At 35.9% G+C, this 24,733-nt stretch overlaps 1 protein-coding gene across 1 annotated transcript in view; it reads left to right on the forward strand.

The window, feature by feature from the left end:
* Positions 1 to 24,733, forward strand: part of FOXP2 (forkhead box P2) — a 400,669-nt gene that overhangs the window by 106,844 nt on the left and 269,092 nt on the right. Inside the window, exon 3 of the mRNA XM_033057875.2 lies at positions 10,675 to 10,758. The gene's annotated coding sequence lies outside the window, so the exon portion shown is untranslated. The remainder of the gene's footprint in view (positions 1 to 10,674; positions 10,759 to 24,733) is intronic.

Consider the following 24,733-nt stretch of genomic DNA (forward strand, 5'->3'; position numbering starts at 1 on the left):
GCTGAGTAACATCTGAAGTGCATCTGCTGTGGTGTTACAGATCATCTGAGGCCATTAAATATCAGCTTACTTGATCTTTTTAATTTACTGAAATTGTACATTTTTCCTTGTGCTTACATGGTAACCCAGTGCTCTCCCAGTGTTGTTAAAATTTACAACACATAACGCTCAGAAGTGACACACTTGTCTGCCAGTTCTTTTACTTGTTCTTTTCTTCTTTTCCCCTTCCACCAGCACATATCCTGGATTTCACAGCTTACTCATTTATCAGGTTTTCCTTTCAGTTTGAACAGATCTATTTCCCATTTAATTTGTCAAATTTGCTTGTGAAACAAAAAAAGTCTGTTTCTTTTACTCAAAGGGCTTATTGCATGTATCAATTGCTGTTTGTTGCCATGGAATAAGATAGAATCTGTGTAACGTAGTCCTTTTTGGAGAAAAGTTTCAGCTATTGTGGCAATGTTTGTGCTCCTTACGGAAACAAGTTATGAGCATGTAATTTCTGACCTGTTTGATTTAGAAGTTTTAAAAACCCTTTTTCTTGGAATGCTGTTATGTACACTGCAGTAATGTAGGAAACACTTTTGAAGCATGTTATATCATCGAACATATATATCTCAGTGGAAAATTTTACATTTAATTGCTTCTTTCTTAATTTCACAGTTTTAGGGCTATCAGTTTCCAGAATAAATGCACTAAGTTTTCACAATGTTATAGTGCATGAATGTCCTTCAAAGTATTAGCAAAATGTCCAGTGCTGTGATTCTATGGGGTCAGTAGGTCAGTCTTGGGGGCTGGCTGTGGCCAGCTGCTTGCTTGCTTCCCTCCTCAACAGGCCAGGAGGGAGAAAATAGGATGACAAAAAGTTCACAGGTTATAATTAAGACATGGGAAAATTGCTACCAGTTACTGTTACAGGCAAAAGAGGTCTGACCTGGGAAAAGTTGATGCAATTTACTTGCAATTAGAATATATTTTGGTGGTGAGAAATAATGAAAGTGTTGCTTTCTTCTGGCAGCACCTTCCTGCTCACTGACCTTGACTGGTGTTCTCGAGCTGTTTCTCACACTTGCCCCCCACCAGTCCTCTGCCTGTGTGCGGTTTTGCCCTTTCCTAAGCCTCTTCTCTCTGAGGTGAGTGGCTTGGAGTGACTGGAAGCAGCCATGTCTCTGACAGAAATTTCCACAGGATTCTATAAAGTCAATTGTCAAATTAAAATTTGTTGGCTCTGCATTAGCCAAAACAATTGATGTTCCTGGCAAAAGCAATCACATGGTCCTTTTTGAAGTAAAGTTCTTATTTGCCAGGACTTTCTTACCCTATGCATTTCAATCAACCCTCTTTAAAAGAAAATATATGTTAATATTATTCGAAAGCAAAACTGCATAGTTTAGCTTATCAATATTTTGCTTTATTTATTTTATATTGAGTTTGTATGCATGAAGCTGTTTGTAAGAGGGTAGTTTTATTCATGTGAAATTGATGGGTTGAAGAAAGTCACAAGATAAGCATAAAAACAATAAATGTCCAAGATAATTTACTGCTTACATTCCCGTTATGTTTTGATTTGTATGTGTCAGGTAGATACTTTATGTTTCAGGAGCAACATGTACATCATACAGTGCAGGAGGTTGTTATGAAAATTTTGTCATTTATTATGAAAGTTGATGCAGAAATAAGAACTAGTATAAATGCCTAAATTAACTGGAACCCTTAATTTTTTAGAAAAGTGGTGGGTTTTAAAAATCTGTTAAAGGGATTGAACTAATTCATAGACTCTTCATAGAATTTTAGAATGGTTTGAGTTGGAAGGGGCCTTGAGGATCCTCTAGTTCCTTCTACAAGGACACCTATCACTAGACCAAATTGCTTAAAGTACCATCAAACCTGGCTTTGAATATTTCTCAGTGAGGACAGCTACAAAGTTTCTGGGCAACCTGATCCAGGTCTCACTCCTCTTGCATTAAAGAATTTTACAAATTCAACCTTGCTTCAGTTTCAAGCCATTGCCTCTTGACCTATCACTACATACTCTTGTAAAAAGTCCCTCTTCAGCTTTGCTTCTTTATGAACAAACACACTTTATTATCTTAGGAAAATGGAATGATTGAGTCTTCTTTCTTTGGATTTTACCATTTGGTTTAATTCACTAGGATAAGGTGTTTGCTTCTTTAACAGTAGTGTCCAAAAGATAATTTTAAAATAATGATGGAAGATACCTATGTATTTAGTGTGGGATCACCCACAGAATCCTCTTAAGTCTGAAGAATTGTATTGAAGTTCAGCACGTATGTGAGGCAGTTTCCAAAAGTTGCAGGCAGCATTTGGATCCTGCATATATTGTATTTTCAAAAACTGAATACAAATTTCATACGATCATAGAATGATAATGTTTGGAGGAGATCTTTAACATTGTCCAGTCTAACTGCCATCCAGCTCTACCACTGTAACCCCTTAACCACTAAACCACATCACCCAGCACCAGACCCAAATGTCTCTCCAGGTACGATGAGTCAAGCACCTTCGTGGGCAACTTATTCCAATGCCTGACCATCCTAACAGCTGCCTGAAAGGAGATTGTGGCCAGGTCGGGGCCAGCCTCTTTTCCCAGGCAACCAGCAACAGGACTAAAGGAAATTGCCTCAAGCTGCACTAGGGGAGATTCAGGCTGGATGTCAGGAGGAATTTTTTCATGGAAAGGATGTCCAAGATATGTAATGAGCTGTCTAAGGAAGTGATGGAGCCACCATCCCTAGAGGTGTTCAGAAAATGGCTGGACATAGTACTTGGTGCTATGGTGTGGTTGGCACAGTGGTTTATTTGGCACAGTAGTGTTTGGACAGAAGTTGGACTTCATGATCTTGGAGATCTTTTCTGACTTTATTGATTCTGTGATATCCTTCTGGGAAATACTGCAAACTGTCATTTCTTCTTATTCCTAATATTCTCTCTTTTAAATTTCTTTGGGTTTGTTTTATTTTTGTTGTTGTTTTTGTTGTTGGGGGTTTTTTTGTTGTTGTTGTTTTGGGGTTTTTTTGGTTTTTTTGTTCCATGCTGCTTAGTTTCTTTTAGAGACTTTGGGTAAGAGAGCTTGTAAAATGATTTTTGGAAGTACTTGTCTTACAAGTAGATCTCATTTGTCCATGTTCTCAGTGATTCTCAAAAAAATCTGAGATAATCCAAACCGTGTCTTTCATTTCCATACTGGGATGTTTTCTCCTAAACAATGTCATTTATATTGACGTGCACATAAACTTTATTGTAGCCTGTAGCAAGTTGCCTAGTGTGCGCTCCATTTGTACTGATCTGTAGCTTTCTGGACCTTCTCTAGATTTTTTAGGATTGATTTCTTATTTGCCACCTTCCTTTGATTTTCAGACGATTTGAAGCAGGCTTTTTTCTATTCTAAGTTCAGTTGTTTCATACTCAAGTCCCTTTAGAGTTGTTGATGGGATACACTCCAGTCTAATAATTTGTTAGAGCTCACTTTGCCTTTATTTCTCATGTTCTCTAATGGTACTTCGGTTTAAGACAGATCCTCTCCTGTATTTCTCTGAGGAGGATACCTGGCCTGGATGTTTCTCTAGTCTCCTCTGGTGTGGATAAAACCCCAGTTTTTCAGTGGCCCCTGCTTTCTACCAGGCCCAGCAGAAGCCCCAGGATGGGTGTCCGTGGGAGGCTGCACTCTCAGCCTGGTTCTGCCCTCAGCCTTGGCCTGTCTGCACTGGTGGCTGGGTGCTGTGGGCTAGGGCTAGCCCTTGGGCTGCTGTTCTCCCTGGCCAAGGGCAGCAAGGTCCTGCTCTGACCACGGACAGCCACACAACTTCTGGCTCCAGCCTGTAGGGAGCTGCTGGTCCTTGCAGACATCACCCTGGAATATGTTTTATGTTTAAGCCTTCTGAAGATTGCAATCCTTTCTGTTTTCCTTACTTGGATACAACTTGAAGCTTTTACAAGGATGCCTTTTTCTTTCTAATAGCCTCCTTCATCCCATTTGTTCGTGACAGCTCCGTTCTCTGGATTTTCTCAGTCTTTTTTGATGGGTCGTATGCATTTTTTGAGCTTGCAAAAGGTATCTTTAATCAGTCTCTGTGCCACCTGTAAAAATGTGACTTTTGTAGCTGATTCTTTTTTCTTCCTTGTAACAAGCTTACTCATTTTTATTCAGTGACCCTCTTTGAAATGGTGGTAGAGTTTTTTTTGGCTTTTGTTGCCCCTTCAAGGGCATAGATTCCAATCTACATCAAAGCAGTTATTGACTGTGGCTAGAAATTTACTTTGAGTCATACCCTGATATGTCATGTGCTTGTACAAGACAAGCAGAAATATCCAACAACCCTAATATTTTTCTGCCATTCTTAAGAAGGACATTTTTCAGTGTTATGAGGGTGTTCTGTTTCTTAGGTGTCTTTAGGGGTCAATCCAGAGCATGGGTTATATTTATACCCTATGTCTTTCTTGATGTCATCTACCTTGGCCATTGCTGAAAGGGATTCTGGATTGTTTAACATGAATGGGCTGTTAACTGCCAGATGGATATGGTAACCATGAGCAGTCATTCTCTAATGAGTGAAAAAAACCCAAAAAGGAATCATTGAGCTTGCCCAGTAATCTGAAGGAGTCCATAGCAAAATATAGCATAGTTGAAGACTTGCTGTGCCTGTACGGAGGACTGACCTATGTGTAAGAATTTTCCCTCCACAGACCAATGTAGAATAAGAAATCAAGAATAAGAAATCAAGAAGCAATGATGGACATGTGTGATCAGCATCCTCTGGAGAGACCTATCACTCAGGTCACTAAGCAGGATCTCTGCAAAGAAATCAAGGGCATAATTCTGTTCTATTTCTGTTCTTCTTTGCAAAAGACACAACTAATGAAATTATGTCAAATTTTGGGTTTAGGATAGGATCTGTGCAAGGATCCAGTCGTCTTATGGATATTTAGTTTGTGACAATTATCTGTAACTAAATGTGGTGGTCATGTCAGTATTGAACCAACCTCCTAAGCAATGTAAACTCTTCTTGAGGTGCCCAAACTGGAGATGTGTTAGGGCTATGGAAGCCCCAGTGAAGCTCTGTGCTGATGAGGGAGTTACCTGCTGTTCAGCTGAAGTAGAAAACACATACTTTGAGGTGCTGCAAACAGTCAGTTAATGGAGATAATTGCAATCTGATAGTATTTCTGAATTCTTTCTAAATGCATCACAGGAGAAAAAGGGAGGAACACATCATAATCTGGAAGTAGTTCACAAGACTGCAGTGCTGTAGTGTTTGTAGTATTGTAGAACAAACTATTTAGGAATAGTTACAGTAATTTCATGACTATAAGGCGCACCCTTTTGACTAAAATTTTCCCTTGAACCCGGAAGTGCGCCTTATAGTCCGGTGCGCCTTATCTGATGTACAGAGTTGTGACATTTGCCAAACCGGAAGTGTGAGCTGTGAGTCGTGGGGGGAGCCGGAAATGCCATGGAAGCCGGCTGGGGGCGGGCCCGGAGGCCCGCGGCACCGCCCCTCTCAGGTCCAGGCAGTCCCGGGGCCCCATGGCTGCCGGGTGAATGCTGCCCAGAGGGCCCGCGGCACTCCCCTTCCCGGGTCCAGGCAGTCCCGGGGGCCCATGGCTGCCGGGTGAAGGCGGGCCAGGGGGCCTGTGGCACCCCCGTCCCGGGTCCAGGCAGTCCCAGGAGCCCATGGCTGCCGGGTGAATGCCACCCAGGGCGCCCGTGGTGCCCCCCCTCCCGGGTCCAGGCAGTCCCGGGGGCCCATGACTTCCGGCTCCAGGGGGGCCCGGCGGCTGGCAGCACCACCCCTGCCAGGTGGAGGCCGGCCCGGGGGCCAATGGCTGCCAGGTTGAGGCAGGGCCTTGGCCAGCAACTGCGCGGGGTGAACTGGGGGCGGAGCCTCGCTGCAAAAAAAAAGTGCGCCTTATAGTCCGGTGCGCCTTATATGATCTACAAAGTTGCGAATTTTGCCGACTCCGGGAGGGTGCGCCTTATAGTCCGGTGCGCCTTATGGTCATGAAATTACTGTAATTGCTTTCATTTTTTGTTTATATTCTTCTCCCCCAATTAGTGTGGAATGTTGCAGTTTATTATAATAAGAAAATTCAACAAGTGGAAAGTGGTTTTTCTCTGAGTTGACTTAGAATGAATTATATGTTTTCAGAAGAAAGAAATGCCTGAGGATAAAGTAAGGTATGGTATCTGTGCACATTGGATAGAAATCTCTATAAATACGATATTGGTATCACGCATACTTGTAAGATTAGTTTCAACCGAGGTTATCTATCATGTAGGGGTAAGTCAAGCAAGTTAGACCTGCTTCAGGGATGATTTAGTCTGTATATCCAACTATTCAGACAACTTTGCTGCGGATATTTTGGAAGAAAAGACTGGGGGATGATTTTTCCATCACTCCAGGCTTCCCATTCACTGGTAGTGTCTCCATTTTTTCCAGCATGAGTTGATAGGATAAAGGTAATCAGTATCCTATTAATCTTTAGGACAAGTAAGACCTAAATGGAACAACATCCCCCTGCCAGCCCCTCTTCCCCAAGAGGGGTTACATGTAGCCCGTGCATCAATTGCACAGTGGATGGAACATACTGGAAGTAGATGAGGCTTTTAGTCCATGTGGACATTTCTCTGTCACTTGGCAATTTCCAGGGCATTTAATGTAAAATTTTTAACGATTTTTTTTGTAAATTTTAATATATCCTTGGCTTGCTTCTTTGCACAGTTATGTGTTTCATGGATTAATGGAGTATGGGTGTTTTGTGTAGGAAATTCCATGTTGTAAAAATTTAGTAATAATTTTTGTGGTATAGGATACAATGTGCACCTTTATAAGTATATAGCATTGAAAAATTTGGAAAATATGTAGTTCGGGAAGCTTGACAGCTCAAAGATCATATAATAATTCAATATTTTCTCTGTGCCACATGAAAAAATGTATACTTCTCCCACCACCACAGAACTTCTATTTGGACCCACTGATAATGTAATCCAGCCTTAATTTGACTAAGTAGTAATGTAAAATAGTATTTAAAAATTAGCTGATGAGATCATGGTAGTTTGAAAGTCTTTTAATTGTTTCACTTAACTTTGGACTGATTATAAACATAACTATTAATTCATTTTGCATATTCTTGTTAATTATAATGGCATAACCAGTACCTGTCTGGTTATGAGCTTCTGAGTGTCTTTCTATCATGGAAATGTGAATTCTGGAATCAGGAAGAAAGGGGGTTTACTGTTTGCAGTTCTGCAATTTATATAATATTCTTCAAAAATCATATTTTTTGTGGTGTAAATTAATGCATTGAAGTAGTTTAGATATAATTAAAAAATACATAGTCTAAATGTTAGTTAAATTTGCACCTTTTCATACTTTTAGAAGATATACATTATAGATTGTATGTAAATAATGTTTTTTCAAATAATGATCAGGACATCCCATTGACATAATGCAATTTAAGACTTGCTCAGAAGTCCTGTTATGAAATAAGACATTTTTCTAAATTGTGTGAGTCCTGTAATATGGAAAGTTGGAAGCTATAGATACCAGTGAATGTTTATGTCTTTAAAATACTAGACAGTCTCTTTAGCAAGTAATTTTTGCGTTAGTGAAACCGGTGCTGACTTAGGCTCAATCTATCTGATTTAAAGCAAGAGTACTTAATGATAAATATAGGTAACCCTCAACCAAGTTCTAAAGTTTTCTTGCATGTTTTTGTGAGTAGTGCTTCGTTAGAATATTTTATACAAATACCCACTTCAAGCAGTAATTCAGTTTGAACCATATTTTCTATAGAAGAAATTGGAACAAGCATGTCTTAGCTGAAATAGTGGCACATCATGGAAAGTTGATCTATCAAATACGAGAACTACTTAAGTGCTGTAGTGCACTTTGGTGGATTATTTCTATTTTAGAAAATGCCAAAGACCACCAATAAGGCAGGATAAAGAATAAAAGCCTGTATCTCAAATCAAAATATTGGCTTAGAGGCAGTGTACAAACCTATAGTAGATAAACTTATCCTAATGGTTTGTGATCTAAATATGGAACAAGCTAAGATTGCAGCAAGTAAATGAAGGAGTTGAGGAAATACTTGAAGACCATTGTATTTATTTAAGTCAAATTTCTAAGTCTTCATCTAGGAATTAATTTAACTTTCATTTTGAATTAAATATTCTAGGGGTTTCTGACACAACTATGACAATTAACGTTCGGTCAGGATGCTTTTAAAGCTTTGGTTAAAAAGGTCTATGAATTTGTAAATTTTTAAAATTCAGATGGAATTCAGCTGGAATTGTTAGATATTGAAGGATGGAAACTTATCTCAGTAAGCACTGTCAGGAGGGGATAGGTAAACAATTAAAGCTCTACTTCCTGGGGCCCAAGGAATGGAATCTGCTAGCTCAGGTGGAAGGTAGAGAAATGTTGGTGTTAAACTGGAATAACTGGAATGATTCAGATCCAGGTTTTTAGAATGCTAACAAAAATCAAAACAAATCAATATTTATGACAGAAGTAATACTATTTTTTAGGAGTCAGCTACCTTTGTCAAGTAAACCATACTGAAGTGTAGCATAAATCAAACAAGTGAACAGATAAGATTCTAAAGATGAAAATTTGCACCATTAAAAAGACAACTGGCAGCTAAGACCTGCTATCTCTCTGTGACAGATCTGTCACACCTACTTTGTGCCATCCTCACCACTTTAAATATTTATTATTGATTTCTGAAGAAATATAGAGAAATAGACCAGAGATAAAATTATAATAGAGATTAATGATTGCAATTGTTTTCATTGTAAGACTAATTACCTAAAAATATTATGATGAAAAATTTCTTCTGAAAAGACTGTATCTCAACAAAATGGGTCATGTTTTGATATAAGATTTCATACATATATATATATATAACTGTGATTGTCCTGGCTTTATTTCTGAGGTGAAGCAATATGTGATGTTTAATATACTCCAAGCTAAGAAAACTGATGACTTGAAAGTATTTTGGTATAATGAAGTACAGAAAAAAAGAGAAATACAGAATATTCACATTTGAAGCTTACATATTATCTGTCAACAAGATGTAGTGTTGAAGAATTAACTGTAATGTGTATTTCTGTCTAGAATTCAGATGCACAAGAAACATCAAAGACTTAGAGCCATAGCTATTTAGAGGCAAAACTGCAACCTTTTAGTGGGAAATAGGTCAGTGAGATGAATGCTTTTCGCTCAGTTGGTTGGACATTTACATTGTGGATCCAGGGTGACCACATGACCATGAAGCAAAGTTTCATTGACACATATTTTACTTTCTGAAAACTTTTAAGAATTGCCTCCCACCTTCACCTCCTTGTATTTGCCTTAGGATCCTTACCTGTTTTTAACATTTTTCTTCTCTTTTTTGCTTTGTATTAAGCTCATAAGATACCCTTCTCATTTCCCAGTGCTGTCCTACTGTGCAGGGGTTTCATGTAGTGTTTATTCCTCCAGCCTGTTGTTCTTTGCTCTCCCTTCTTCACTTGCTCTACTACAGAGGCTGCCAGGTAGCTTTCAGTTTTCTAGGAACTTCGACCTTCCCAGCAGGTTTTGTTGCACTCTACAAACAAAGGCAGAAGTTAGAACTGCAGCTCTTTTAAATGTCCAAACATCTTGTAACAAAGTGTGTATTAATAATGCCGGTTGGAACACAGATTTTTTTCTTTTTTTCCTTAAACTGTGGGAAAGCAGTCTTTTCCTTATAAAATTCTACATTCATTTTACTCTTCAGCCTGCTTCTGCCTGACCTTGTCAGCAAGGGAGAATTGCCAAGAGGCACCATTGAGAGGCTGGTAGGATGTACTTCAGAGATAGCAGAGTTTCAGGCATTAATTCCATATCTTTATTAGTAAATTAAACAATGCCTGGAAATATTTCCATGTCTTTGCCAAAGTTAATGTCTTTGCAAACTAACATTGTTCCAGAAAATTCTCAGACATTTATTTGACCACCTCTATTAGACAATTTTTACACAACCCCTCTGTTTTGGAGCATATGTGGCTATGCTACATAGATACAGGATTTTCCTACATCCTACATAGATGGAGGATTATCTTGTCCAGTTGATGTCCGGAAAGAGAAATGTGCTCAGGCATAGATGTAATCTAAATATTCTACACATCTACATGTTCTTTATTTCTTCTGCCTTATCCAACCTTCTCTCTTCATTGCAATCTTCCAGTCTCAGCTTCAAAGCTTTTCTTTTTTTTCTTTTTGCTTGTCCTTTTGTCCTTCCTAACATACATATAGATTTGAATTTTATTGGCATGCTGACTCCCAGCTTCTGTCCCTTCCTTCAGATGACCCTGTGAACTTACTGGTAGTGATACTGTGTGCAGTTCTCTGTCTGAAGCAAACTACTTCAGGGAAACCTTCCTTTTGTTTGCCCATGGGTACTATAATAATAAAAATAGAGTAAAAATACAAGACTAGAATTTGAGTGATGCCTTAGCTGTCACTCTACAGCAAGGAAGAAACTTGGTGAACATTTATATTTCTTTGTGGACTATATTTAAGCTTACTTGTTAAAAGCACAAATTAGAGGGAGTGGTAAGGCCAGATTCTATGTTGGTTTTGTTAAATGATTCTAAATAGCTGTAAATATTTTTCTTTGTTTTGTCAGGATGGTGGTACTAGAATTGATCTTGGACATCACTTCAGTTCAAGGTTGAAGTTAAAAGGTCTTTTTGAGGCTTAGAAGAAGCAGGTGAGTACAGGTCAATCATCACAAAAAAGAGGATTTTTTTTTTTGCAACGTTTTGTTCCAGAATTGCTGTTCTTGCTTACCAATCCAAATTCAAATAGCTGCTCTCATTACTTTCCCTGATTCACTGAGATGTATGACCAGTGTTAAAACTCCATAGCAGAGAATATCTGATTCATTTAGAATTTCTCTGCATGCTTTTTCAGCTTCTGCCATGAAAATAAGTGAAACCGTGGTTCTGTCACCAAGGTCTCTGAAACTCTGGAGTAATTTCATTGCATCAGCTGTGTTAGGAGTATGATAATTTAGCTGATTTGTTTTCAAAATTGTTTTAGATTGCATTTCTTGTAAAAAATAAAATTTTGAAAGGCAAATACACTATAATAAATAGTGAAGAATCCCTGAGTCTGGATTCCTAGTTCCTTGAAACCGGGATGATCTTCATTTCTCTGGTAACCAGGAATTCCATGATGTCAAGGACCATGAGTCCAAACCTTGTTTGAACTGCTTTGTGTGTTAACAGGCTGAACCTGCCTGGGACACCACAGTCAGTGGCTGTAGTGCCACTGGGGCCTTGGCACAAATACCTGCACTGAATACCTTGTTTTACTCCAGACCTTCACAGCTATCTTCAGTAAATTGTGTTCAAGTGGCTATCAGGTCTTTTTAGCCTAGACAGATCTGGAAGAGGGGATCCTGAAGGAATTAGTGCAAGATGAGAGCTTACCAAGGCAGTCACATTTATTTTTGATTTTTCATAATTGCTATTGCAACAAAAAATTAATCTGTATGTTGAGTGTCACAGTTGTTCATATTCAAAATTTCCTACAGAGGTATGCAATTTTTTGAGAATATTCGCAGAACTTTTAAAATTTAGAATTTTTAAACAAAATATGGTCAATTAGACTTGACACTAAATTTTTAAGATACAGATTTCAACAGCAAATTTACCATAATAGGAGCCAGGAAGTACAAACAAATATGAAATGCAAATAATATGGCAAGTGTAGTAACTGCTAAGGTTTACGAGATATTCTGATATACAGTCCATAATAGTGGTATGTCCATCTTAATGTATTGGTACCTCTAGAAAGAAAGAAAAAGCTGTTCTAGAGGAGTTAATTATGATGACAGTGATTTCTGACACTGTTTTTAAGAAGTTTCTTGAAGTTTTACCCTCTGTGAGGAAGCACAGCCCTTCTTAACCTAGTTCTGAGTAGTGTGAAAGACTGTTCTGGTATGTGTTTCACTTTGAGTGTCTTCGCTGGGTAATAAGAGAGGAAAATTCCTTTGTTTTGATTTAACTTAAACTTTTTCCAAGGAGTTAAGGCACTGGCTGGAAGGCTACAGTCTGAACATGGTGAAGCCAGGAAAATAAGAAAGGTTAGGTGTAGCAGGGTTGTAAGTCAAAGAATATACGCACTATACAGGGAAACTGTAGATATTACTGGTATCATATGCAAACCTTTATATGACTATATGTTGCAGGCAGTAATATATTTATTTGAAAAGCAGTGGGTTTTTTCTTTCATTCTTCAGTAGAAAAAAGCAGTAAGAAATATCAGATTGTTTGGTTTCTATGTAGCAATGGAAAAAGAGCTGGATTTCTGTCACATATTTGTACCTGTCTGAATTGTGTTACTTGTATGTAGTTATGTTAGATAGTTTTTTGATAGTGTCAATAATTTGGAAGACTGATTGAAACTGGAGCTTGATAGAAACTGTAGTAATGGAAATCAGTTGAGCCATCAGGAGTCTGTTAGATTTTAGAGGATTTTTTTCTGTAAGTTTACTATATTCAGACAAATAATGCCCAAAATGCTGTGTAACTGACTTGTGCATCTATAATATTTTGGCAGTATAATTTTTATTGAATTCCAGTATGTCTGAAACTTAAAGCATTTGAAAAAAAGTAACTGCTATTCTGCTTCCTCCATTATTTTCTTCCATAACTTTAAGTTAAACATATTCCATAAGAATGCTTTCTGTAAAGGAAACCAAAATCTTTCTGGGCTTTTTAGCATCGGTCTCTATTTCTTGCAGTATGTGAAAGTGAAGAAGGAATGTTTTTGCAGTCAATGAGGAAACAGTAGTAAATTCTGAATGCGAGTTCTTCTATATGGTATTAAGAATTATTGGGTTCTTTTATGGCAGGATATGATGTGTTTGCACTGATTGAAAACTGAGATTCAGTCATAAATGTAGTGATAGACATGCATAAAATAAAATTGCAATTATAAATACATTTTTAATCAACAGAGAGAAAAAAATCTGTTTGGTTTTTATTCTCTCAATAGAACACAACTTTTTAGGAGTGAGTTTTAGAAAAACTGAGAACTCAGAGAAATGTGAAAGCGGAGAAAAAATGTTCTATTTTCTGACTTATGACTTAAATAGACAGTTTTGAGACTGTTAGTGGTACATTTACATCTATGTTTTCTGAGTTATTTAGTCTTTGAAAAAAAACCCTAAATAAATCTTGGTGTTAATGATTATTAAATTGGCCTAGGTCTTCTGTGTTGTCAGTTTGGAGAAGGACACACGCTCATTCCTATTTCTGGTACTACAGGAAACAAAAATGTGAAACATCACAGCTCATGTACATGTATATGCATATATTTTGTATACTATTAAATATCCAGTCTATATGTATATGTTTATTTTGTAGAGGGCAATCATATGTATACTGTTACATTAGTACAGAAGAATATCTCATTTAGGTATCTTGCATCTGAAGTGAAATTCTCTCGAGTTACGCAAGGATTCATTGCTGGGGACCATGTTGATGACCAACATGTGTAAGATATGTTTTCCACTAGCTGCATAATAATTGGCTTTAACTGTGTCCACAAAGAAGTCTAACCCTTTCATGTGTCTGGTCAGAAGACAAAGGAGTTTTAATACTGCTGTAAGTGAATGAAAGGAGGATATGCAACATAATGCTGAAAGAAAAAGATGGTATCTGGTTTGCAAGAAGTAATTAGATGGGGTTTGATGGGCTTTGTCTTTAATATAGTTTCTAACAGGAAGAATCTGAAATATAAACAGTACTTTATAATTTAATGGAATTGTATTAGAACAGAGACCCTATTTATTGTAGATGTTTGAATTATCTTTCCAGGGCAGTTTTGAATAGCTATAAACTGGTGATTAGGGGTCACTTTTTGAAGTCAACTTTTGTCAAAAAGTAGTGTACATTGATAGAACTGAATTTGTGACCTGGAAATATGAGGCAGTAAATTTTTGCTATGATTATACATAACGTCAAACTATGGATTTAAACTGGCCAGCTTTTCAATTCAGCTAAACAGTAAGTACAGTCTTAATGGTCTGATTTGCTGGGAAGAGCAGTGTTGCAATAATCTACTTTTTACAGCCCATATCAAATATGAATTTGCATCAGTTATTACAAAGTTTGTGCTTTGGGAGGTATTTTTGTGACATCCAGGAGTGATGCTCCACATTTGTTGGAATTAGTCGCTAATGATACTGTCTTGAAAAATGAGATATTGCTTAAATACACTGATTTTTTTTTTTTTGTAGTTTCTAGCGCAGAAATTTTTAAGGAAAAACTAGTTGAAATGTGATGGGATTTTTCAGCTGTATGAAATGAGGAGAAAATGGTGTGCATCTTAATAATTTTATGGTTCTTTTTCCTATGTGACATGAATGAGAGAGGTGAGAACTCTTAATTTTTAACTGAACTGAATTCAGGTTTCTAAACGTGGCCTGCTTAAGAACAGAGGACCATTACTGTAGTTGTCATGTAAAATGAAGTTGGAGTCTGAATCTCCTTTTTAGCTGTCAGCTTTATTAAGGAGCTACTGGTGTGTTGAACTAGGCACACACATTATATAAGCGGTGTATGGTAGTGTCTGGAGGGAATTTTCTCTCTCTTCACTGCTGCTTTATTAGGTCTTGCTCACTCATTCACTGCTGCCCTGTCTCACTCCAGCTTGCTGGCTGCAGCTCACAGCGTTGTAGGTCTAATGTAGATTGACGCCTTTGCCAGAGGACTGATTGAAACTTGTGTCTCATAGTTGCTAATGCTCACTCAACCATTTTATTGAAGATAAAGTAAATAAAATAGATTGCCATATGAGAATTCTCTGAAATCAAATGGAATAATTTGACAGGTTTAAGCCCATGAAAAAGACAGAGCATTGAAACAGATGGGAATACTTTTTATGCACAATATACCAGGAAAAGGTGTCTACTGGCTTGCTGTTACACTGTCAATAACTTTTGCTAAAATTATAATTGTTGAAAATATAATTTCCAGTGGTGTTTAAATTGTTACTTCTCTCAAACAGAGGGATTATTTCTAATATAAAAGTAAAGCATATACTGATTTTATTTTCTTATTGCTTCTGAGTCTTTAAGAGACTAGTGATGGATAACCAGTCTCTTAAAATTCAATTAAAAAATAATACACGTTAACTAAGGGTGAGTTTAGTATTTGAGAAAATAATTCTGTGAAATTTGAAATAGATTGCTACTTTTATAGGTTTGTAATAATTATTAAGTGACATAATTTTGAATACTGCAAATAAAGTTGCTAAAAAAGACCCTAACATTTTTGAAAGTACAGCAATACAATACACAAAATCTATGAGGTACTAAAGTTACTGTGACAAACTGTGTGTAATAATGGTCAACAAGTCCCAAATATTCTTCACAACATTTTTATTTTATAAAGAATTTCTGTAGATAAGCATTGTAGTATGTATGTATTATTTTCAGAAATATGACAATACACGGTAATATCTGACGAAAGACACAATATATGACAGATTACTCTAATTTTTTATCTGAATAAAAATGAGTGTTGGTCTTTTCAGTCACTCTAGTGAACACCTTCTTACTAGTTGGACCACTTCTTCAAGAAAACAAGACACACCTGTATTTTAGTTTAGTGTAATAAATTGTTTCAAACTCCGAGTTAATAAAGGAAATAAATATAAAAGAAATTAAATCAAGAAAGTTGGCAGGTGTAGCCTAGGGTTACCACTTGAAAACACAGTCATTTAAATATTCAGTACTAATTTTTCTATTTTCTTTACATTTAAACAAAATCTGCTCTTTTTTTGGGTGGAGAGGAGATATTATGCATCAATTTTATTTCATTTTTTAAAGTTAAGAACTTGATTGTAAAAAATTGTGCTGTTTGTACATTTGGATGGGATGCTAAGTGAGATTTCATTAATATTGGGTAAAAATAAATTATGTATGAGCTATTTGAAAATGACCTACAGGAGTGAGTTGACAGACTAGAAAAACATAGTATGGGTGGATTTCCAGGTTTAATACACAGCCAGAATACACAGCTGGTTGTGCCTGATGTATGCAGTGGCAGGGATGGTTTTGGTCAAAATTGTATTTTCAATAAGACTGTGAAACCCAATAAACATCAATGATACTCTTCTTTTTTCCTATCCTGTTTGTATTACTAAGAGCAAAAATTGCTCTGTTGTGCTTATAAGGCAGAGCACTGGCCCCAGGTCAGTTGCCATGCTGGACTGTATGTGGCCAAACTCTATATGCTCTCAAAGCAGTTCCAGACTTAAAATTTTAACATTTACCCTATGGTACTCTTTCTGTTCATTCAGTAGGATAAAAGTGTAATCGACAGCTTTGCCTTTCTTTGGGACAGAATAGAACAAGTCACAACCCTTCCAAAAATCCTGTTTTAAACCTTTCATTTTCCATATCTGAAGTTCTTGGAAAGTCTTGTCATTTGGAGGGAACAGAAAAAAACAATTTAGTTACTTTTAATTATATACATAGATTTTCTTTGGCTTTTTTTCTGTGATAGGAGGTCCAAGGCAAAGAATCCCTGCTCATTTCCGTGTTACGTAGCCTTTTCTCTCTCTCATAGGTTTTTCTACTTGAATTGTAAAGCCATTATGCCGTTAGCACAATCTTTGGGAAAAAATGCTGAAGCCCGTGAGTACTCCAACATAGATTGATTTAGACAGAATAAAAGCTGGTTTTATCAAGAGAAAAAGAAGCCTCAGCAGTAGTTTATTTAGGATTTCTCTAAAACTTGGGAAAATAAAATGTGGTTTCTCATATTGCTTAGAAAAACTTATTTTTGCTGTTTTTCTCAGCATGGTCTCTTACTTGACTGTATCTGAAGTAATTCTGATTTTCATGTTATTATTCTTTATGTTCTTCAACAACACGGTCTGTATTTTTGGCACGCTTTTGAAGTTACCTTATCCAGAAATCATTCTATGATAAATGTTATGAACTAGCGATTTTAAATCCTTATTATTAAAAAAAAAAAAAAAGAAAGAATGTAGGCGATAAAGAAAGCAATTCAGTACCAGCAACTACGTATAGAAGAAATAGCATCACATGTAATTCCTGAAAATAAATGGGATTTTGAAAATGGACTAGACGTTTATTTGATTGCTTTGAGAGTTAGTCTCCCTAAAAAGCTGATTTTAAATGAGTTTTGTGTTTGTAAGTGGTGCTTGTTAACTGTCTTGGGGAGTGATCTCTTCTCTGGAAAATGCATTATGGGATCTAGGAAAGAAAGAGGCAATGATTTTTTTTAACTTTTTTTTTTTTTATTTCTTTTGTGTGTATGTGGCCTTTGTCATCTAGGAACTCTAGGAATTGGACAGAGATGGCTGTCCCTCATGAACTAGGCCTTATAAAACAACTATTTAGTGGTAATCGTTGTCAGTGACAGCCTATAGAATATAGGTTTTTACTGGCTATTTGGTGGGGAAAACTATGCTTAACTGCTTTTTTTTTTTTTGTCAGATGTTCAAAATTTAATTTTTTGAAGAAATTTTTTTTTTCCCCAAGCTTGAGTTGTCTAGGAAAGCAAAACAGTTTATGTCTTATTTCATTTGGTGGTTCTGGTCCTACATCCAAACATAAACATGTAGATTTAAGTACCTATATATAAATTCATTTAATTATGACAGATCCAGTGAATGTTTTGCAAAAACCCCCAAAACTACCAGGTGTGTAATCAAAGGCTTCAAAGTCAAAACTGCTTGATACAGTTTGCACAATATATGTCACTTCTCAAGAATAAGGTGGGATGTGGTACCTCAGTATGTAAAATATAGAAATTTAATTCTAGAATCTAGATACTTCAAGTATAGTTTTATAGGTAACAGCACTAATGGGAAATGTACTGTAATTTTAACTCAATGTTTTCATACTTGAGGGAGAAACTAAATTAAATATTGTTTTAAGTCTGTTAAGATACATAGAGATATATAGTTCCTGTCTGTAATTGAATTTTCAGCCTAATATCATCTATGTTATTTGGGTGAAGCTATTTACTAAACACTTCAAATTAGAGCAGATGAATAGTGTGCTATGACAAACACACGTGACCTCATGTCTTAAATGTTTTGCAGCTAATTTGAAACTAGTATTTATAATCTGCATGCTACCATCAAGTTGCTGAATATTTAGCTTTCTTCTTTCCAAGATGAAAATTTACTCACGTGGTCATTTGTCCTTCATTTTTTGCTTAGTTTTCTCTTTGCTACATCTTTTCATGATGTATCAATGATGATGCAAATCTAGTTCTCTTTTTTTATCATTTAATAAAGAATCAGAACTGTAACATATACAAAATTTCTATTCAGACCAGTCAAAGACTTTTAGCTTTAGGTAGATGTATTTTTTTCTCAAATTTGATGGTTGCTACTTGTTTAAAATAAGATAAATTCAGGGGTTTGTAATCTTTGCATCATCATCCGTCACCTTCTTCTTAAATGGAATTCTATTTCCAAGATTCCTTCTTCTTTAAAACATACAAACAAGCAAAAAACCCCATAAACAACAAACAGAAACCCAGCAAAAAATCCCAACCCAACAAAACATATTTCTATGCTGAAATTTTGCCTCGGGCCAGTTTCTCTGCTGCTTAAGTGGACTAAATGAATGACAGCATTATTATTTATTTTATTTTTAAAAATAAGGCTAAAATGTTGAACTGAATTACTGCATGAGTGGAAAAAAATTTAAAGTTTTCTCTTATGACAGAATCATTTCACATTTGCTTTTTTGAGCAGTTGTATTATAAAGAAAGTGGAACATAAGCATTTCCATTTGTAAATTTTTCATCCTCTCTGTAGAAGTATTAGACTCACCATTATTGATAATCCTTTTAACTAAAGCACATACTTATTTAATGAACTTCAGTTCTAGATACCTTTTCCCTCTTTCCAAAATTCTTTACAGCCCTCCTTGCGTTTGCATTCTTTCTTGTTTCTATTTTTCAATCTGTCAAAAAGCAAACTAAATTAACATGGAAAGCATGCCCAGCTGATGCCGTAGACAATCCACAACAGTTTAAACCATGCTCCTTGGTCTGCATTGAATCATTTTGTGTCATTTTGTGTGGTCATTCTGCCAGTTCTTGAGTGGCAACAGGCAGCTCTGGCATTGGGAGGGTAAGGAACAGTAGAGAAGGGAAGGAGCAGGAAGGAGCAGCTCTAACTGCTGCAGCTGTTTGCTAAGTGAGCATATGTTGAAGCCCTTGAGCCTCCACAGAACATCTTTTCCCAGGTCAGTGCTTAATTCACATGTGTAGTATTCCCCTAAAATTGGATCTAAGCACTTGCTTATTTGTTTTTTTAAGGGAAGTTGTTCTATTGTGCAAGTCCCACAGTTATTTACTTATCCTTGAAGTGTAATGGAATAGTCCAGTTACTTAAAATAAAGTGACGTTTTATCCCTGAATTTCTGCAACTTTTAGAGAAATTTTGGAGCTTTTGGAAAAATGAGCTTTTGGTATTTCTCTGTCTCTAGAAGATTTTCTGAATACTTTACCTTTGGACATTATTAGAAATTGAGATCTGAAGAATTATTATTTATATTATTTTTGCAATTCAGAAATATTTTTCATTGAAGGTATTTTTAAAATTTATTTATTTATTTATTTATTTATTTATTTATTTATTTATTTATTTGACCTGAAAAAGCTATATATTGGATGGATTTCATGTATTTGATAGGACAGTGTTTTAAATTATTGTGTTATGAACTTGAATAGCCTGTCCAATACTTAATGCAAACTTGACCTCTGTTCCCAGCCTGGAGACAAAGAGGGACAAAGTACTGTGAATCACTCGCGGTTGATATTATGAAGGTTCCCACATCCTTTCAGGTCCCATAGCAGTAGCCAGTCTGCTGCATGGATGTGGGACTTTCCACTAAAACTCTGTCATTTAGTGGCCAAATTCATCTGCTGCATTACTTCTTTAGGTGCCCTGTAAAAATCCTCTTTTTCATCTCCAGACATGGTCTTCATCTCTCATCTTCAGAGAGGTCCAGAGAGCTTTCTTTTCCAGATTAGCTGTAGCTGTGCAGAAGCACCTGGAGCAACCTGAGATGCTGGCCTCAGTAGGCTGAGGTTGGTTTTTGAGAGGGGCTAGTTTGCTCCTCTGTGAGACAGAATTGCCACATACATACAGGCTGTTACTGGGTGTGTTTAGTTATCTCACTTATTGATTGTTTGTGCAATTACATATATGTATTTGTGAGAGTTGGCTGGATCTGTCTCAATTTGTTTTTGAGAAAGATGTTTAATGTTTTCTTAAGTTAATAAAGATTTCTTCATTTTCTAGGAATGTAATTCAAGGAAAATCCTAAAACATTCCTTAGTATTTGAGATGTGATTTGGGCTGTGAAGGCTGGTGATAGCTTGCATGAGGATGGAGGGATTTATTCTGTCTGACAATGAAGGTCTTGATTTATGGTAACCCATAAGGTTATGCTGAAGATGTTTGTGAATAGATTTTTTTTCTAAAAACCATGTTTGACAGAGGCTTTAGATATTGAGGCAAGTGATTTTCGCTTGTTAGTCTGTAGTAAAAACCATCGTTGCTGTGCATCTTAAAAATTTACAGGCAAAATACAAAATTGTTTATGAAATTATAGTTGTAATTATGAAATATTTGATATTTATTTCTAGTGTCAGAAATTTATATGATTACCATATAATAATAGATAAAAAGTCCAAATTAATGTGTAAGTTGACAAGTACTGTTAGTATCTTCAAACTGTTGAAATGTACTTACTTGGTATCTAAAAAAAAGTCCATTTCCTATAACTTCACAGGAAGTTATCAAGGAGGTTTTTTAATTTCTTTAAAAATGCTTTTATGTATTTTGGATTTGCTCTATGTACTGTTCATTTCCCTTAATCTAATAACTTTGCAAGTTATTTGCACTATACTGGTGAGTGGCTACTTCTCAGTAAGATTAAAAATGAAGATTATAATAGGACCGTGAGGTGAAAGAAATATTTCTCTTATGTATTCAAACTGCCTAATAGGAATAAAAAACATGTTCAATAATTTGGTTTTGCCGTGTAACATAATAGTTGCTGTTAAATATAACTTCTGTGTTGTAAATACAAAAAAAATTAAAAACAACAAAAAAAATGGGTTTGATCTCATTTGACCTTTCTGACGTTCAGTCATTTAGAAGGTTTGTAAGATGTTTAATTACCAAATGGTATGATCATTATTCATCTCATCATTTGATATATAACGTCAAGTGAATTGCCTCCCTGGAGTGCACTGTGTTTCACAGATCAATAGATTTAGTAAGAGCTTGAAGGAGAGCTTTATGCATTCATAGAAAAGAAGGAAAAGTATATCCTCCTTGTAAAATGGCTCATGTAGTTATTCTCTGAGCTTTACAGACTTATTGTTTTATTTACATCTCAGGAATATGAAATCCTGTAACAAAGGCATTTATTAAAATATTTTAAACCTCTTTGTAAAAACATTTAAAATATTGCTATCCTACTCTACCTAATCAACTAGCTTTAAAAGTCAGTCCTGACTAGCTTCATTTATTTGTTGAATTATACTTATAAAAACAGATTTTTTGCTTTGACACACCAACACATGGTATGATGAAAGGCTGTCTAAATACAATAGACACGATTGCTTACACTATTCACATTTTGGGTTTCTGCATTTTTAAATAGGTATAGTTAGTCTTAACTAATTTGGGTTGTTGCTTAATGTGTGTGGGGTTTGAAGTTTTTTTTTCATTCATTGTGTCAAGAATATATATATATATATATACATGTCCAGAGAAAAGGATAAAGCTTGTTCCTAATTTAATATCTATGAATTAAAAAAAATTATGATAATTTATAATTAATTGTAAAAAGATAATTACATATAAGATGCTTCATGTTTACTTAGGCTTTTCTGAATATATTATATTACTCTTGTCCAATATAGATGAAAAATCTTTGGGCATGTCTGTCTGATTTCTTACCATTGATAGGAGGGCTTTTCAAATGACTGAAAGACTTCTACGAGTGCTCAAGCACTGGTATTTGGTGCTGTTTTCCTTCTGTTTTACATGCTTGATTTGCTCTTTTGACTTACCAGCTCTCTGAATAAAAAGTAAGAAAACAAAACTATATTTCTTCTTTAACTTTCTTTGGCAAAGGTAAGCTTTTTAGCTTAAATTTATGCCTTGTTGTTCGTCCTTGCATCAGTCAGGCATTGAGGAAACTGCATTTCAGCTAAGCAAATCTTCCCTGCTGCGGGACAGAAGCAACATTTACTTGAAAATTCTGCTCCCTTATTCATCTGTCACTTATAACCCATCATCTACTCAAAGATTAATTTGAATTGTGAACAATATCTAAGCTTCCTTAATCCCTTGCTCTTGTCCTTTTTCTTGAGCTGCTGTACTGTGACGGAAAGGCCATAATTCTGAAGCTTCCTATTCCTCAGGCCTACCTAAAGTAACTCCCATTGGGAGCCAATTGATGTTTTAGCAAGGAAATTCTTACCTGTTTCTGAGAACAACCTGGAAAAATTGTCAGGAGACATTCACACTCTCAGATGTTCACGCTGTGGAATTCTTGTAAATGTAAAATCTAATTTGTCTGGGTTCTTTGCACCAGCATTGTTCAAGGTCAGATGAAATTGTGTGAAATACAAGGCAGCATTTCTGAGATTTCATTCCTTTCTCTATACGTGCAATATTTTTCACCAGATTAGCAAATCAAGTAATAAAGAAATTAATTAACAATTAAGGTAATTTGTGATATATACTTAGCATCTTTTAGAACTGTACATATCAATAGTCATCTCTTCCAGGACATTCTTGTTGAAGCAGAATTCATTTGTTGCTGTTTGCATTTTTTTGCCCATATATTATGCTATTTACTGTTTTCAGTAAATAACTCAATGTGATATATATTTGAAATGCAAAGTCCATTTTGGATGAAAAATAATAGAAGTATGTAATTTTGGAATAATTTCTGTCGTAGTTTGGTAGGTGCTTTAGATGTTAGGGTAAAGAGCTCATTACTGGCAAAGTACAGGAACACTCTTGAATTCTGTGTTCAGTTTAAGAGGATGTGGTACCTGTGAATGCATCCAGAGGAGGGCAACAAAACTGGTGAGCAGGCTGGAGGAAATGTCCCATGAGGAATGGCCAAGGACTTGGGGTTCATCAGGTTTGGAGAAGAGGAGACTGAGGGGTGACCTCATAAGTTTATTCTGTATGAGCCATTTTGAGCTAAAAAACAAAGCTAAGGAAACAACATGTATTTATTTAGTAAATAATCTGACGTATTACACATGAATGTCTATCTTTTGTATCTGTTTGAAGCAACAAGTAATGGAGCTTGCAGTATTAGATTTGCATAATTGGAATTAAGGACAAGGAAGATCTCTTATAAAAATAATTTAGAACTCCATTCCTTCACAATTAAAGGAGAAAAGAATCTTGAGAACCCTAAAATTGCTTCAGAAATGAATCTCAGTACAAATAGAAGAAAATCATCACAATTTGTATTGAGAAACAGCTACCAAGTTTTAAGTGAGTTAGCAGAGCCTTCTTCATAAAAAAAAGGATAGTTGTACAATTTGAAAACATGAAGTAAAAAGTCTTGGTTGTTTTCCCTCCATAACATTAATGTACATTCATTGACAACCATAGTTAATGTGCATTACAAAAAGAGATGTAGGTAAAACTTGCGGTAACTTAATTTTGGAATTAAATGTGATCAGATTTTGCTTTCATGGAAGAAAGGGACTGTGGATCCATTAATCTCCAAATTTGTCTAAGTTGAATAGTTTGTTATCCCTTGTTTTGCTCTTTGGTTAAAAACTGTTTTTGGAAACTGCATAGCCATGAATCTGTCGCTTTCCCTCTAAAATTTACTTTGTCACGACTGGAAAATATTGTCTTAAAAACACGTGGTGTACAAGAATGGTGAAAATGTTATGTTTTGAGTTTTTCACTCCTTTTTCCACAAGTATTTGTATGCTGGCATTTAAGAGGAAATTTACTACTGAAATTTTAAGAAAATGGATTTATTTTTAATAATCTGTTAAAGTTCAAAGCATTTATTTATTCTGCTTAACTGGAATTGCAGTGTGATAGCAGGATGGGATTACTCTAAAAATAAGATTACACATGGGTCCTTATCCTATTCTTCCTTTCAAAAATCAAGCCATCAAACAAAAAGCAACATCCTCCCTCAAAAGAAAACCCCCAAACAACCCAAGTGTAACAGAAGTGTCTGCAGAACAGATGTAGATAGTCTGATGTTTGATTCTTCATAACTTATTTTAGGTGATGTTGGTTTTGTTAAATTGATGTAAAATCACAGAGTCATAGAATAGTTTGGAGAAGAAGGGACATAAAAATCATCCAGTTCCAACCTCCCTTACATGGGCAGGGACAACTTCCACTAGACCTGGTTACTCAAGCCCCATCCTGCCTGGCCTTGAACACTTCCAGGGATGAGAAAAGGTTTATTGCCATCCAAATTTTTCAGTAATTTTCCCACTGTAATTAAGCCAGATTAATGATAGCTTTCTAGGGTGGACTGAGTAATCTATATTTCATGTGATAACATTAGGTTGGTTTTGATTAATAAGTAGGTAAAATGGTGTTGTAAAAAAAATGGACTAAAGTTTATTATCTCTGTAAGAAACTATTCATGTATGGAA

Source organism: Catharus ustulatus, chromosome 4, assembly GCF_009819885.2.
Source record: "Catharus ustulatus isolate bCatUst1 chromosome 4, bCatUst1.pri.v2, whole genome shotgun sequence".
NCBI classification, from domain to species: Eukaryota; Metazoa; Chordata; class Aves; order Passeriformes; family Turdidae; genus Catharus; species Catharus ustulatus.